Source organism: Stenella coeruleoalba (genome assembly GCF_951394435.1).
Source record: "Stenella coeruleoalba genome assembly, chromosome: 20".
Lineage (NCBI taxonomy): Eukaryota > Metazoa > Chordata > Mammalia > Artiodactyla > Delphinidae > Stenella > Stenella coeruleoalba.
In genome coordinates, this window is record NC_137166.1 from 6,374,545 (window position 1) to 6,390,727 (window position 16,183).

Genomic DNA, 16,183 nt, shown 5'->3' on the forward strand with positions numbered 1-16,183 from the left:
TTCCTTCCCATTTAGTCATCACAGAGCACCGAGTAGAGTTCCCTGTGCTATACAGTAGGTTCTCATTAGTTATATATTTTATACATAGTAGTGTGTATATGTCAATCCCAATCTCCCAATTCATCCCACCCCACCCCGTTTTTGTGTGTGTGTGTGTGTGTGTTTTAATTTGGTACTTCTCTGGTTGTTTGAGTTTACATGAAGTTTTTAGTTACTAATATTGCATTTTTCAATTCTAGGATTTCCATCTTGTTATTTTTTATAGGTACCAAATCCCTTCTGAAATTCCCCATTTCTTTACTCATTAAATGACTCATTTCCTATAGATTTTTAAACATTTGCACTATATTGTTATTCTAAAATTCTTATCTGAAAATTATAACATCTGAGTTGCCTGTGGGCAAGTGACCATTTTTCTGTTTCTTTGCAAGTCTTCTAATTTTTTACTGCATGTTCAGCAGTGTCTAAGAATGGCATCTCCCTCTGTAGTTAAGTCCTTATAGATTTCTTTGTGTCCATAGCTCTTTGATGGCTTTAAAGAAAAGAATGATTTTTTTGTTATTGTTTGCCTAGTGACTTGTGGTTGTGTTGTTAGGGGTGAGGGTCTTTCACATATTCCTATGCGCTAGTTAGAGGTGGAATACCTCATTTAGGTTTTGTTGCATAATAAACTTTCCCAGAAGTTAGTGGATTGAAACAACAATCATTTAGCTCACGTGTCTGTGGTTGGCAATTTGGTCTGAGTTCACCTACATGGTTTTTCTGGTCTCCGGTGGGGTCTCAATATATCTGTAGCCAAGTACTGGTCAGGTTGGAGGATTCACTTCTGAGTGTTGGATGACTATCGGCCAGTACAATGTGGGCAACTAAGTGACCTGTATCTCATCCTCCAGCAGGCAAGCTCAAGTGTGTTCCTATGGCAGCTTGGCAGCAAAACCAGCCAGACCATGAAGGTTTCTTGAGGCCTATCCTTGAAACTAGCAAGTTGTCACATCTGCCACATTTTATAAGCCAAACAAGACACAAGTCCAGCCCAGATTCAAGACATGGGAATATAAACTTTGCCTCTTGATAAAAGGAGCTGCAAAGTCACAGCAATAGGCTGTGTCATAGAAGTGTTGAGAATTGTAGCTTTTTTGTTTTGCAATCAACTAAAAGTATAACACTTTGTTCCTTTTGATTTTTTTTCATTTTTAATTAACCATTCAAATTACCTTTTCCAAAAGAGCAACAAAATCTCCTTTTCTATGTTTCTCAGAAACAAAAATAATGTATGACAGACAGCAATCAATCAAAATTGGTAGTGTTCAACCCATGAATACCAACAGTGTAGGGTAATCATATAATGACTTCAGAGAAGCAGAGGTAGGTTTTATTCTACTCTAACCCCATGAGCCTACACTTTAAGCAGTGTTTTGGTTTGAGGAGGGACAGCATAAGAATAGCGCTGTCAGTCTGGGGCATTTGAGGAAGAAGAAATCAGTTCAGACCAAGACTCAAAATCACACCATAAGACAGATGGTTTAAGGAATCAGAACTGTTTTTCTTGGAGAAGGAAATCTTCAATAAAGATAAACCAATAGGCTTCAAATATCTATAGATTTGTTTGGTTTAATCATTTTTTTTAAATCAGGAATTCGGGGTTATTTTCTTACCTAAACTATTTGTGTTGAGATATAATTCATGTGCCATAAAATTCAACATATGAAAGTATACAATGGAGTGGGTGTTGTTACATTCAAAAAGTTGTACAGTTATCACCACTATCTAATTCCAGAACATTTAACCACCCCAAAACCCCATACCTGCTAGCAGTCGCTCCCTATTCCTCCCTCATCACAGCCCCTGGAAACCACTAATCTACCTTCTGTCTCCATAGATTTGCCCATTCTGGGTATCTCATACAAATGGAAATGTACAACTATGTCGTGTTTCGTGACTGGCTTCTTTCATTCAACATGATGTGTTTTATATCTATCCATTCTATAGCTTGTATCAATACTTCATTCCTTTCTATAGCTGAGTAATATTCCATTGTGTAGATAGATCATATTTTTAACCATTTTAATTGATGGACATTTTGGTTGTTTCCACCTTTTAGCTATTATGAACATACTGTGAAATTCATGTATAAATTTTTTTTGAAAACCTAAGATTTCTGTTTCCTTGGATATTATACCTCTGATTGTTGGGTCAGTTTCATTTATTCTTGAAGGCAAAGCCAATGCTAAGAGCAAAGAATTTTCTACCATAGGAAACTATGCTCACAATGGAATGAACTTCATTGAAAGATAATAAGCTCTCTGTACCTGGAGAGGTAGCAGAACAAACTGGATGAGATTCTTGACAGAATATGGAATGTTAGACTAGCAAGATGCAGGACTATAGAGTTTAGGAGCAAATGTTCTGGTGCTTAACTGCTTGAGTTCAAATTTCACTTTTGCTACTTGCCAGCTATGTGCCAGCTTTGGGCAAACCACTTAATCTGGTTTAGCTTCTGAATTTCCTCATATTTAAAATAAAAACACCTAACTCCCTGGTATTAAATTACATACTATATGTAAAACTCCTGGCACGAGGCCTGGCACAGAGTAAGTGCTCGAACAATAGAAGCTGTTATCATTACTACGATCATCATGAGACTTGAGTTTTAGAAATCCTTCTTTAAAATACAAACTGAATATCGCTTTATCATTTTACTCTTCTACTCACTCATACTCTCTCCATTTCTCAGTTCCTCTGTGTTTTTTTCTCCAAATAAAGTTTTCCAGACATAAACAGATTAAAAATCACCTGGAAGCTAACCCAAACTCTATATCATTCCACGGAGAACTGGTTTGATTCACATTTAAAGGAGTAAATTAAAAGGTGTATTTGTAACCAAGATATAATTCCTTGAGAGGACTCCAGTCTCCTTTAGGTCAGCAGGGCCATTATTGGGTCATATGACCTTACACGTGTCCTTTCCAACTTTCCCATGAAGGAGCTCAGAGAGTTCAATTCACCTGCCTAAGCAGTAAAGCCAGGATCAAACACAGTTAATAGAATACGGCAGAGTGGGGACCTCAAAACCTGGGTCCATCTAACTCCAGAACACGGCTGAGTGTATAACCAAATGAATAGTTCATCAAACAAATTAACAAAGTTGTTGAAAAAATGCCAACATTTCTCTATTTATCCAAGTAAAGTATACAAAAAAAAAAAAAAAATATATATATATATATATATATATATTGCTTACTGTATACCAGGCACCAATCCTGAGCACTTTACATGTGTTAATTGGCTCAAACTTCATAACAGTCCCATGAGGAGGGACTATTATTACTATGATGATGTCCATTTTACAAATAGGCAAATGGAGACATGGAAAGATTAGTACCTATTCAAGATGACTCACCTGTTATGTGGCAAAACTGGAATTCCAAAGCTGGCCCTGGAGCCCATGCTGTCACCCACTATGCTATGTTGCTATAGCACAAAGAGAAAAAACTGACAGTAGGTAATTTGCCTACCTACTAAACCTTTACTTCTCCCAAGATGCCCCCCCTTCTTGTCAGGTGTGAAATCTCCTATGGCCAGAAGAGAGGTCCTATATCCTAGATATCACTGAAGTAGCCTGAGTTCCAAGCAGGAAATTCCACAGTATTCCCAGACCCAAGGTCACAGGAGTAAGGAAAACATTCTTCTTTTACAAGAAGCTTAGGGTTCTCCCCCTGTTCTGGATGCATCAGCCACCCCTGCTCTTGACTCCTGCTTTCTGCTCCTCCTCTCTCTCTGCTTCTTGTTATTAATTACCTCTGCAGACTTCTGGTGTCTTCAGCCCAATAGTTCTGAGCTCATTCTGTCTACCCAGAGGCTGGTTACTCTTAACCTGCACTCTGCCTCCAGTCACAAGCTACAAGGCCCTGCACCCCACAGATTAGTGATAACACTCAGCCTCTTCTTTCCTGATGTGCTGGGACTGGAACTGTGTCCTCCGGCACCCCTTTTACCCTGTATAACACATCACCCTTTGCTTTGGCTTCCAGTCAGACAAGAAAACGAGCAAAGTTCTCACTCCAGTGGGCAGCAGGCATTGGGATTCTTTCAGAAAAACACTTGCTCTTCAGCATGACGTAATTCAGTTAGCCTCCACCCATTGCAGAGATACTCTGAATCTCTCCTCTTATATGAACCAAATGGCATCTTTGAAGAAAGCATTTGAAATTGCCCACATTCAGCATCACAAGATTACTTCTAAACATTTCAAAAGCTATGTTTGCATTCGAAATATATCTTACTTTTATATGACTCAGTTGGCTCATACCCCAACCCCATTTTATGGTTAAAGAGAATGATGCTAAAAGGTTTTAAATTATTTACTTTCCATCAGTGGCTCTCAAAAATTAGTACATGTAAGATACACTTCAGGTGAGCAACAAGAATGGGTTTGTTGTTCTGGATTTTAAAAATCTGCATTTTCACAAAGGAATCTTTACTGATGCCCCCCCTCCCCTCCTGTCACCCCTCATTTATTCTGATACAGGTAGCCCAATACTCTGTGAAATACCTCAATAGAGTAAGTAAGGGAGTCTGGATAAAATTCAGGGGTCTAGTCACTTAATAGGAAAAAAGTTTCGCATCTTTGTTTTCAGTACCTTCTTATTGAAATTTAGCATTTCCTTCAATAATGAACGTAAGTAGCAGACCATAGTTGTATTAGCAGGGTCTGTGATGTTGTCACCAATACAAGTTAAAGATATTTTTATATCACACGGGTTTTGCACCTGTTTCAAAATACCTTTTACATTTCAACAGTTCTTCAAAATTATAGTTATAATGAGACTTGTTGCTATATCTCATCAATGTGTGTTTTAAAAAGCACATGGCAAATTTCATTTTATTCAGTATTCTGATAATTATAATTTAATAGAATTGGTAGCTTTTGTAATCCAACATGTATTTTATGCATTTAAAAGCATTATTCTGAGAAGGATTGCACAGGATTCACCACACTGGTTAAAGGGTCACTAAATGTAAAAGAAAAAAAAAAGTTTAGGAACTTCTGTTCTCAGACCTTCCCCTCAACACCTCTAACTGCCACGATGCTCACCTGACTAGGGAAGCCAATCTATTGGCTGGGTTGAGCCAATCAGGTTCTCCCTCTTAATTTAAGAAACAGTCAGCTGTCAGACTGGAGAGACTCTGGGGATAAAAGGTGTAGAATCTGGGCTGCAGTGAGTTCTACCGAAAGCCACAGACAGACATGAAGAAGTTGAGAAAGCTGGCCTGCACAGAGCAGGCAAAGTGAGGGAAGCAGAAATTAGTTCCATGGGTTCCAATCTATGAACTGAGATGGGCTAAAAGAAAAAGACCATTCCAGTTACCCCAAGGCTCAGCTGTATTTCCTGTCTTAGACCTTCATGAGATTCACTTATCTCCTTATAATCTATCTCCCTCCCCTTTCCTAGTTGGGGTTTCTGCTCCTAGTAACCAAGGCCTTGACTGCAACTGCCTGTGTGTCCCTTATTACTCATTCCAGTGTCTGTCCGTATTCATCCACATCATCACTTAGGTTGCATAGTGGTTCAATTCAGATGGTTCAATTCTGTATGTTAATTCAGACTTCTTGAATGTATCCTCTGCCACTTTCTGGTTTAAGAACATGGGCAAGTGGCCTAGCCTTTCTTGTCTTATCTGGAAAATAAGGACGAGTGCCTCCTTGTCTTATCTGGAAAATGAGGACATTAACAGTGCCTGCCTAAGGTGAGCATCCAATGAATTAATACATGTGAAATATATGCCTGGTAGGGAGCAAGTGCTTGGCAATTGCAGGCAATTATGATGCTCTCTGTCCCTGAGTCACAGGCCTTGGATTCTACATGATCTGTACCTGCTCACCTCATCTTTCAGCAACACAGTCCTAATCAGAGCTAACCGTGATGGACAGGCCTAGTCTGGGACCAGGTGCCTCCACACTGGCATTCTCAATCAGCAACCTTAGACTTGCTTTTTGCAAAAAGTTTCCACGTCATGAAGATTCTGAGAGTCTTGTTCAAGTATTAGAATGGATTTACTTTACATGAGATAATTGTTTCTCATACGCTGAGGCTTCTGTACTTGTCTGGGCCAAAATATATTACATCTCCACTGCCAGGCAATTGGCTCAGACCCTTGCTAACACTGGGACCCCTTAGCACATGGAGTGTGCTGGATACATGTGAGGAGCTGCCTGCTCTTGGGGGAAGGACAGTTACTAATGTATCCCTGAACTGAACACAGTAGCTCCAAGAAATTACAGGCACCCCTCCAGGCTAACCACCTGATTATGCACATCTCCTCCACAATGTGACCCTGAGCGCTTCCTCTCTTACTTACAAATACCATCTAGCACCAGGTTCTGAACATAAACACACAGTGGAGCAGCTGCTGCTTCCTGGACACACATCTACCCTGGAGGGCTGTCAAAGAGGCAGAGGCACAGAAAGCTTGCTCCAAGGGTTCAATTTCGGATCTCATATCTATTTGGCTTAACCTCTGTACCTCAATCATTGGCATACACATCAGGGAAGTCACCTGGGGTTGATGTAGAATGCAAGAAAAGCTTGTCTCAGATTTTTTTCCTAACCACCAGGCAGTTTCATTGCTGCCTTTGGGTTTAGTTCTTTTAAGTGATTGATGGGGGGAAAAAACTTCTAAAGTTCAACTAGAATAAGAACCTCTGAACCTCTATCCAAAGAAGATGAATAATGTAATTAACCAAGATAAGTGCTGGTCTAATTCCTTTTTTTTTTAGCAGTACGCGGGCCTCTCACTGTTGTGGCCTCTCCCGTTGCGGAGCACAGGCTCTGGACACGCAGGCTCAGCGGCCATGGCTCACGGGCCCAGGCGCTCCACGGCACGTGGGATCTTCCCGGACAGGGGCACGAACCTGTGTCCCCTGCATAGGCAGGCGGACTTCCAACCACTGCGCCACCAGGGAAGCCCCCTGGTCTAATTCTTAAAGTCTACTACAGACAAAGATTGTGAAATCCCTCCATTCTCTCACTATATCCTTTAATCATGCTAACATTAGAAAAGTTATTAGAATAATAACAATAATAATATTAATAACAGTGAATGAGTATTTAATAAATGGTAGAGTAGCTATGTGCCAAATAATTTCCTAAGTATGTTACATGTGTTAGTTCATTTAACTTTCACAAAAAATGCAGCAGGTGCTATCATTATCCCAATTTTACAAATAGACACAGGGAGGTTAAGTGATTTGCTCAGGGTTATTTATCCTACTAGTCATGGCAAAGCCAGGATTGAAGCTCAGGTACCTGGATTCAGGGTCAACTGCTTAACTAAGACATGATTCTGTCAACCAGCATTCCTTCTGCTACAAGTTGAGCCCATTTTCCCTTAAGCATCTGTGGAATATAATAAAACCACTTAAAACAGCCTTTCCCACTGTCCTCAAAGATGGGAAAGTATCTCTTCACCCCTTCATGTATTTCTCCGGCAGACAGCTTTGGCATGGACTGCCCAGGTCCTCTGCCAACGCTGCCACTGAGTTCCTATGCAACTCGGCTGCATTCTTTTCTGGGTTCTGGGTCCAGAAAGGGTAACTAATCTCTTATTCTTACAAGATTCAGATTGTCACATGTGCCCACTCAGGAGAGAATGTAAAATTTGCCCAGTTTTTTACCCATTCAGCTTCTGGACTTCATTAGGGGAATCAAGGAGTATTAAAGACATCTCCAGATTTCTAAAATCAAAGATTTTACCAACACACATCCTTTCTGCATCTCTGCCATCTTCCAACTTTTTCCATGGCCACTGCTCTGTACTTTGCAAATGAAAATGAACGTTATCTTTCAGCTCCATGCCAGGCTCTCAGTAAGGATTCTTAGTTCCCTGATGCCTTGGCTCAAGTAAACACTTCCTTACATAGTGATGAAGTGTCACCATCATAACTGCACTGTCCTAAAGGACCATCACCTGAGCTTTGTGTCACAACAGAAGACACTAATACTCCCTAGATTGGGTGTTGGGCTGGAGGGCAGCGTGGTAATGTCTTGCCATCTGGCCTTGACCTGGTTTTCCAGAGTGGGATCTTTCAGAAATATGCCTGAGCCAAGCTGTGTGTCAGCTGAGGGTCTCCATATTCCTACTCACCACAGCTGTGGCAACAGCTTGGGCTAATAATATGGATGGAAGTGAAGTGTGTCACTTCCAGAAGAAAGCTTTGGGAGCCTGTAGGTGATCTGTTTGTTTTCCACACCGTGGTCACAGACAATGCTCCAGACAGTAAGCCCCATCAGCATGGGTGTTAGAGGCAGGAAAGATGGAGCAGAGCAACCAGCCAACCCACTATGGACAAGTAACAAGAGCTAGAGATCATCCTTTGTTGCAGTCAGTCAGCAAGACTTAAGCAACTGTTACTGCAGCAGAACATAGCCTATCCCGATTGCTGTACAGCAGAGACTCTTATATTAGGGCTTCCCAGCCTGGCTGCACGGTAGAATCATCTGGAGAGCTTTAAAACAACAATGCCTGGACCCATTCCAAAGCACAGTGGTTAGTATGACATAACCACTCTCTTTAGATAGTGAGACAATACCACCATAAATACAAGGACTAGGGTACGCTGGGTATTTTTCAGACTGAGGTTTGAGGGGAGAGAGAAAGAGCAATGAGTTGCTGAGTATATAGAATAATTTAATGCCTTTAATGTCAATTTAAGGCAACAGTGGCTTATGGGTATCTCTAAGTACAAAATGGTATGTTTATTAAACAACACCAAGGAGCATTGAGGTGTCTAAGTTGGTTGTGATTATTCTGAGAAATGTGACAGTTTTCCTGATCTACCAGCAGATACTCCTATTCTAGCCAGTTTAATTAACTTTTGTCATGTGGTTCAGTGAGTCTAGAAATGCAAAATTATCTGACTGTGGCCAGAGATTTCTCAAACATAATCTGAAAAAAAACCACTTTTCATTTACTGTAAGGAGAGAAAGGGAGGAGGACGGAAGAATTCAGAAACAACATAAATGTATTGCTGCAATTCCATTTTCCTAGAACCACCCTTTGTTTTAAAAACAAAGAGAAATTAGTTGGACACGTGACAAACGGACAAAACCCAAAATAGTGAAAACTTGCTCTGGAAAAAAAAAAATCCCCATTATTAGCATGCCTAGGGAGATCACATCTACGAAGCAGCTGGGCTCAGCTAGTCTCCAAAGATAAGCAGGGAGGAGGGAAGAAAAGGTTTTTATGATGATGCTGCTGATACCCAGAAGAAAGCCACCCTCTTGATAACTGGCTAAGATTTTAAAATTAAAATACTGCTCCCTTGGCAGACTCAGAACTGCAGAATTACAAGTGCATGGAAATTTTATTTTACTGGGAAAGAAGACTCTGGGCAGGAAAGATGGGCTTCAGATGCCTCTTTTGAAGTGGAATGAAAACTAACAGCCGTGCCAGTCACATCTTCACCTCTGGACCACCAGACTTGTATTGATGGCACGAACGGTGGAAGGCAGCTTCCCTGAGTTTTCGGTTTGCTAGTGAATAATGCCTGAACTCAACGAAGAGGAAGCCAGAGACTTGTGGCCCTTTCTCAGAGGCGATGAGGGAGGCTGACAGAAGTCAGAGAGACGAGGAGCCCATTCATAAATGACCAATTAACTTTCTGCAACGCATTTGCCTGTGAAATATGTAAACATGGATTCTAAAAACTAGGATCACAGGCAGTCCTTGGCAAGTGAAACAGTTTAGGAAGACAAAGCTTAGAGCTTTAAAAAAAAATTTTTTTAAAGGAAGAAAATTTTCCTACTAAGTCCCCACCCCAACATATACACATCCCTGGCAGACATTGTTAATCAATCATGGTTGTCATTGCTTCTGAGTCCAGATGTGGCCAGAATCCTCAATATCTTATTCCAGGTAAGATACCGGCCAATTCAAGTTAGCATGCTCGGTGAGCACTATGCTCTCTGTTTCTGAACTTGAGATTAGGCAGAACTTCCAATGCATAGCAGGAAACCCAAGCACATGCCAAGAGTTGCATGAGGCAGACACTGTTGGCTGCCTACCCAACAACCACTCACCCTTCCTGAAAAAGTTCCAGTTTTGCTCAGGTAGCTACTCCCTCCTTACACAGCCATGTGCCTCAAAGGAGGTGGACCCCATTCTCCGCCCAGGAGGTAAATTATGCATGGTTTAAGCCAACTACACTGCTCCATTTCATCTGCCAGTGATCGGTTAGACTGTGACAGAGCACTGGCCAATGAGTCCTGACGGCAGGGCTGGGGGAGTATCTAGGAAAGGTTTTCTTTTCCCTAAGAAGGAAGAGAGGGAGGGAGGGAGGGGAAAGAAGGAAGCAAGGAGGAAGGAAGGAAGGGAGGAAGGGCCTGTCTTCTGCTGGACACTCATATTTGGATGTGGTACTCGGACCACCTTGCTACCAAGGAAAAAGCAAGGCTGAAAGATAAGCCATTATGAAAAGACTGTCAGAGTAAAATAATAGACAAAACCTGGGCTTTTCACCCACTTTAGGACTTCTAATTATGGGAGATAAGAAATCCTCTCTTCCATTTAAACAAGCTGAGTTAGGGCTTTTGTTTCTGGTTGCTGAAAAATTCCCATCAGTACATAGGAGGGGTTCTGAGCAGATGGGCAGAAGAGATGCCAGAAGGGAGACCAACAGCCACAAAAGGTAGAGAAAGCAGCACCACACGTTGCTGATGTCAGCAAGCAAGGGGCCTGCTCATGGTCTGAGTTTGCATTCCAGACCAAGCAAGGCAGGATACCTTCCTAGGAAAAACCCAATTAAGGACAGAGCCAGGACTGCAGCCCAGAAGGTTGAGGACAAATCCCTAGGTTCCATAACTGGGGACAAAGTAAACAGAAGAGAAAGGGACCACCCTTCCCCAATCAATCATGTGCCAAGCACTCCTCTCACTTAACGATTCTTATAAACTTATAAGGTAAGTTGGTTATCCTCCTCTTGCAGGTGAGGAAGCTGAGGCACAGAGGGATTAAATGACTTCCCCCAGGTCATCAGGCAGTCAACAGCAATACTGGGATTTGATTCAGGGTCTAACTCTGAAGTTCAATCTCAATCTACTGTATCATGCTGCCTTCCCAAGAAACAAGGTAGGAGCTAAAAACCAACATTGAGCTTCTCCCAGTTCTAAGTTCTAAACTTGAGCTTCTTTAGTACGTTGTCTAGTTACAGTACCAGCCTGGCTTAAAGCTAAGGCTGCTGGTGAGGGCTGTGGCTTCCTGGGGAAGAAGGAAAGGAATTTGGGACCAGCAGCCAGACCTGTCCCATTGATGGTGAGTGCAGGACCCAGACCCCACTGGGCTCTGCCACCAATAGCAAGAAACACTCACACCTTATACTTGCTTGTGGTGCCACTGAAGGAGCAGCCTGGGAGGGCCCCTGTGTGCAATCTGCATGCTAGTTGTCAATGTGGAGTAGCCATCAGACACATCAAGCCCATGAGTTTACTGAGAATAAGACCAACATTCAACAGAGGTATAGAAGTTAACAACAGATCTGGAGTCAGAAAGGTAAATAATGTATTAGTTTTCTATTGCTGCTGTAACAAATTACCACAACCTTAGTGGCTTAAAAGAATACACAGTTATTTTCTAAAAGTTATGGACATCAGAAATCCAAAATGGGTTTCACTGGGCCAAAACCAAGGTGTTGGCACGGCTGCAATCCTTCTGGAGGGTCTAAAAGAAACTGCCTTGCAGTTCTCAGCTTGTAGGGCTGCATTCCCTGCATTCCTTGGTTCATAGCCTCTTGCTCTATCTTCAAAGACAGCAGCGTAACAGCTTCAAATTTCTATCTGCTTCCATTGCCATCAGATCATCTTTTTTCTCTCCTGCAGTCAGATCTCCTTCTTATAAATACGCTAGTGATTACACTTAGGGCCCATCCAAATAACCAGGATAACCTCCTCAGGTAAAGATCCTTAATTATATCTGCCAAGTCCCTTTTGCCATGTAAATTAAACATTTCCAGGTACTGGGGATTAGGATCATATGTAACTATTCACTCCACCACTTATTAGCTATGTGATCTTCGACAGTTTACTAAGTCACTCTGAGTCTCTGCTCCTTTATTTGTAAAATGGGATAACAACGATACCTAAACTCATAGGATTATTGTAATAATTTAAAAAGAATGCATGTTAAGTCTTAGCCCAGTGCTTGGCATATGAGTGTCACTGTAAGTGGAAAGAAGTCCAAGTTTGGAGCCACATCATTCTGAGTTCTAAGTCCAGTCCTCCCACAAGTCAGCTGTGCACCCCTGGAAAATCACATCAACTCTCTGAGTCATTTTACATCTGTAGAATGGGGAAAACATTGGACCACTGTTCTCTCTGAGGGCACTTTAGAAAAAGAAATGATACTGCCATGTGTAATGAGCGTACCATAGAGAACCATTAAATCATAAGGATGAAGATGGAAATGAGAATGGCAGGAATAGTAACAAAATGTATTGAGCAGTTCATGCAGCACGCTAACAAAAAAACAAACAACCCAATAAAAAAAATGGGCAGACGACCTAAATAGACATTTCTCCAAAGAAGACATACAGATGGCCAACAAACCCAGGAAAAGATGCTCAACATCACTAATTATTAGAGAAAGGCAAACCAAAACTACCATGAGGTATCACCTCACATTGGTCAGAATGGCCATAATCAAAACATCTACAAACAATAAATGCTGGAGAGGGTGTGGAGAAAAGGGAACCTTCTTGCATTGTTGGTGGGAATGTAAATTGATACAGCCACTATGGAGAACAGTATGGAGGTTCCTTAAAAAACTAAAAGTAGAACTACCACATGACCCAACAATTCCACTCCTGGGCATATACCTGAAGAAAACCGTAATTCAAAAAGATACACACACCTCAGTGTTCACTGCCTCACTATTTACCATAGCCAGGACATGGAAGCAACCTAAATGTCCATCAACAGAGGAATAGATAAAGAAGATATGGTACATATATACAATGGAATATTACTCAGCCAGAAAAAGGAACGAAATTGGGTCATTTGTAGAGATGTGGATGGACCTAGAGACTGTCATACACACAGTGAAGTAAGTCAGAAAAAGAATAACAAATACTGTATATTAATGCATATATGTGGAATCTAGAAAAACGGTATAGATTAACTTATTTGCAAAGCAAAAATAGAGACAAAGATGTAGAGAACAAACATATGGATACCAAGGTGGGGAAGAGGAGGGGGTGGGATAGATTGGGAGATTGGGATTGACATATATACACTACTATGTATAAAACAGATAACTAATAAGAACAGACTGTATAGCACAGGGAACTCTACTCAATGCTCTGTGGTAACCCAAATGGGAAGGAAATCCAAGGAAGAGGGGATATATGTATATGTGTGGCTGATTCACTTTGCTGTACAGCAGAAACTAATACAACATTGTAAAGCAACTATACGTCAATTAAAAAAGAAAAATGGGGCCTCCCTGGTGGCACAGTGGTTGAGAATCTGCCTGCCAATGTAGGGGACACGGGTTCGAGCCCTGGTCTGGGAGGATCCCACATGCCATGGAGCAACTAGGCCCGTGAGCCACAACTACTGAGCCTGCATGTCTGGAGCCTGTGCTCTGGAACAAGAGAGGCCGCGAGAGTGAGAGGCCCATGCACCTCGATGAAGAGTGGCCCCCGCTTGCCACAACTAGAGATAGCCCTCGCACAGAAACGAATATCCAACACAGCAAAAATAAATTAATAAACTCCTACTCCCAACATCTTAAAAACAAGATGTATTGAGCACTTATACATGGCAGGCACGGTTCTATGCTCTCTAGATCTAATCTTCACAATTGCTCTGTGAGATAGGAACTATCGCCATCCCATTTTGCAGATGAAGGAACAGACATAGAAAGGTTAAGTAACTTGCCCAGGGTCACACAGCTAGAAAGTGCTTCTATTAGTTCCCTACACTACTGTAACAAACTACCACAAACTGAGCAGCTTAAAACAACAGAATTTTTTTCTCTCACAGTTCTGGAGACCAGAAGTCCAAAATCAAGGTGCCAATAGGGCCACACTCCCTCTACGGACTCCAGGGGAGGATCCTTCCTTGCCTCTTCCAGCTTCTGGTGTTGCCAGCAGTCCTTCGTGTTACTTGGCTTGTAGATACATCACTCCAATCTCTGCCTCTCACGGAGTGACATCTCATGGGATGGAGCAAGCATTTCCCCAGTTCTCCTGCCTCCAAGCAGCCTCAAACACAGGGGGCAGCTAGTGCACTGTCATGGTCATGGATGGCCCCAGGGCAAACAACCCTGGGAAGAGCCCCCCACCTCAGGCTCTATGAACCCATGTTTCACTCAGAACTGATTTTACTTCAAACCAAGTCCGAGCCCCATTATCATTACTTAATTTCAGTGTAACGGCAGTGTGAAACCGGGCTTTTACACGATATATCATCCCTACAGACTTGGATGCTAGCAGCACAAAGCAGAAATACAGCATCCCAACTTCCCAATGTACTCACAGCCATCAGTACTGATGGCATGTCGTCAGTCAAATCTGGCAGGCTTTTATGTGCTCTCATTTTTAACTGAGCCTTACCATGCATTACAATGGAATATTTAAAACCATGTACACATTTTATCAAGACTTCATGACCACTAAATGCTCTCTGGTTTGCAGCTCCAAATATTACTCATTTCATCTAGAGAGGTGGCATGCAAAAGTAAAGAAACCAAGCGGGAAGAGAGTGTGATTAAGCACAGGGCAGGAGAAAGACACCATCAGAATCTGCTGCCTGATCCACCCCTACGCTCCAGGCCAGGCCTCCAAGCATGGACTCCCATCCCCTCCCACTTGCTTACTTCTCAACCTAATGGGTCTTCAGGTCAAGATGCCTGATTCGAATCCCAGTCCTCAGGTGAGCTTGGCCAGGCTGCTTTACCCCCATCAGGTTCACTGTCCTCATCTGCAAAATGGAGATAAATTCTACCAACTTGGGAGTTTCTGAGGACACAACCAACTCTTACATGTCTACAGGTCTCGGCCCAAGTGTCACCTTCAAAGCGAAGCCTTCTCTGACTACCCCATTTTTCAATTTAATTGCCACCACTCCCCCATCCTAGGCATGGCCAATCCTTCTTACCAGGCGCCATTTTTCATTGTACTCATCACCTGCTCACAGATTCTCTGATTCACTTATGTGTTATGTGTACAATCTGCATCCCCATGCCAGAGCATAAGGTCAATCCCACAAAGGTGGGATTTATGTCTATTCTGTTCACTGACTTACTCCCAGTTCCTAAAACTACCTGGCACACAGTAGCTCTACTCAATAGATGTCTGTTGATTAAATGAATAAAGCACACAGTTGGCCCTTGATGAAGAGTTCACATTTGCTGGGTGTAGACAGACGGAATCTAGAGAACAAGCACGGGAAGAACAGCACGTGTGTGTTTAGCACCGACTGTGAGAGACACTGCAGTGAGTTCTGTGAGCGTTACCCCCGCCAATTCTGGCAGGCAGCTGGCAGTCTCCCACATTACAGATGAGAACTCTTGGCGTTCCTGCGCTGAACCTGCTGAATACTCATGGTGTGACCTCAAGCAGGTCACTGGCTCCTGACACGTCTTCTCCTCTACGGCTCCTTCTCGTGCACTTCTACAGGACTCTGTCTTGTCCCTCTGCCGCAGGGACCACACTCCGTCATAAATTCCCTCTCCTGAACCAGCTGACCTACATGCAGGTACAGCCCATGACTTACCCATGTCTCTGTCTCCATCACCTGGCAGTTGTCCCATATACATAGGATGAATAAATTAATAAAGGTAAAATAAAGAACTCAAACTAGGATCAGGGACAGCAAGTAGTGACATATGTATTGCCACTGCCCCCAATCCCAAGCCTGAGAGCACAAAAAGAGTGAACCTTCATACTCTTTCTAAGCATGGACTCAGCCTCAAGATCCTCCTCCACAGCTCACTGCAGACAGCCATTCCCCACCCATTAGAGTTGGCAGAGCACATGTATTAACCATCCCTGTCACAGAAATGGTTGCTAGAAGAACACCTAACCCACTCCCTCTGCTTGGTGGGCACACATCCTACATTTCCCACCCTTCTTGGAGAGAGCTGTGCCATGTGACAAGAGTCCCAGCTGACGGAATGTGTGTGGGAG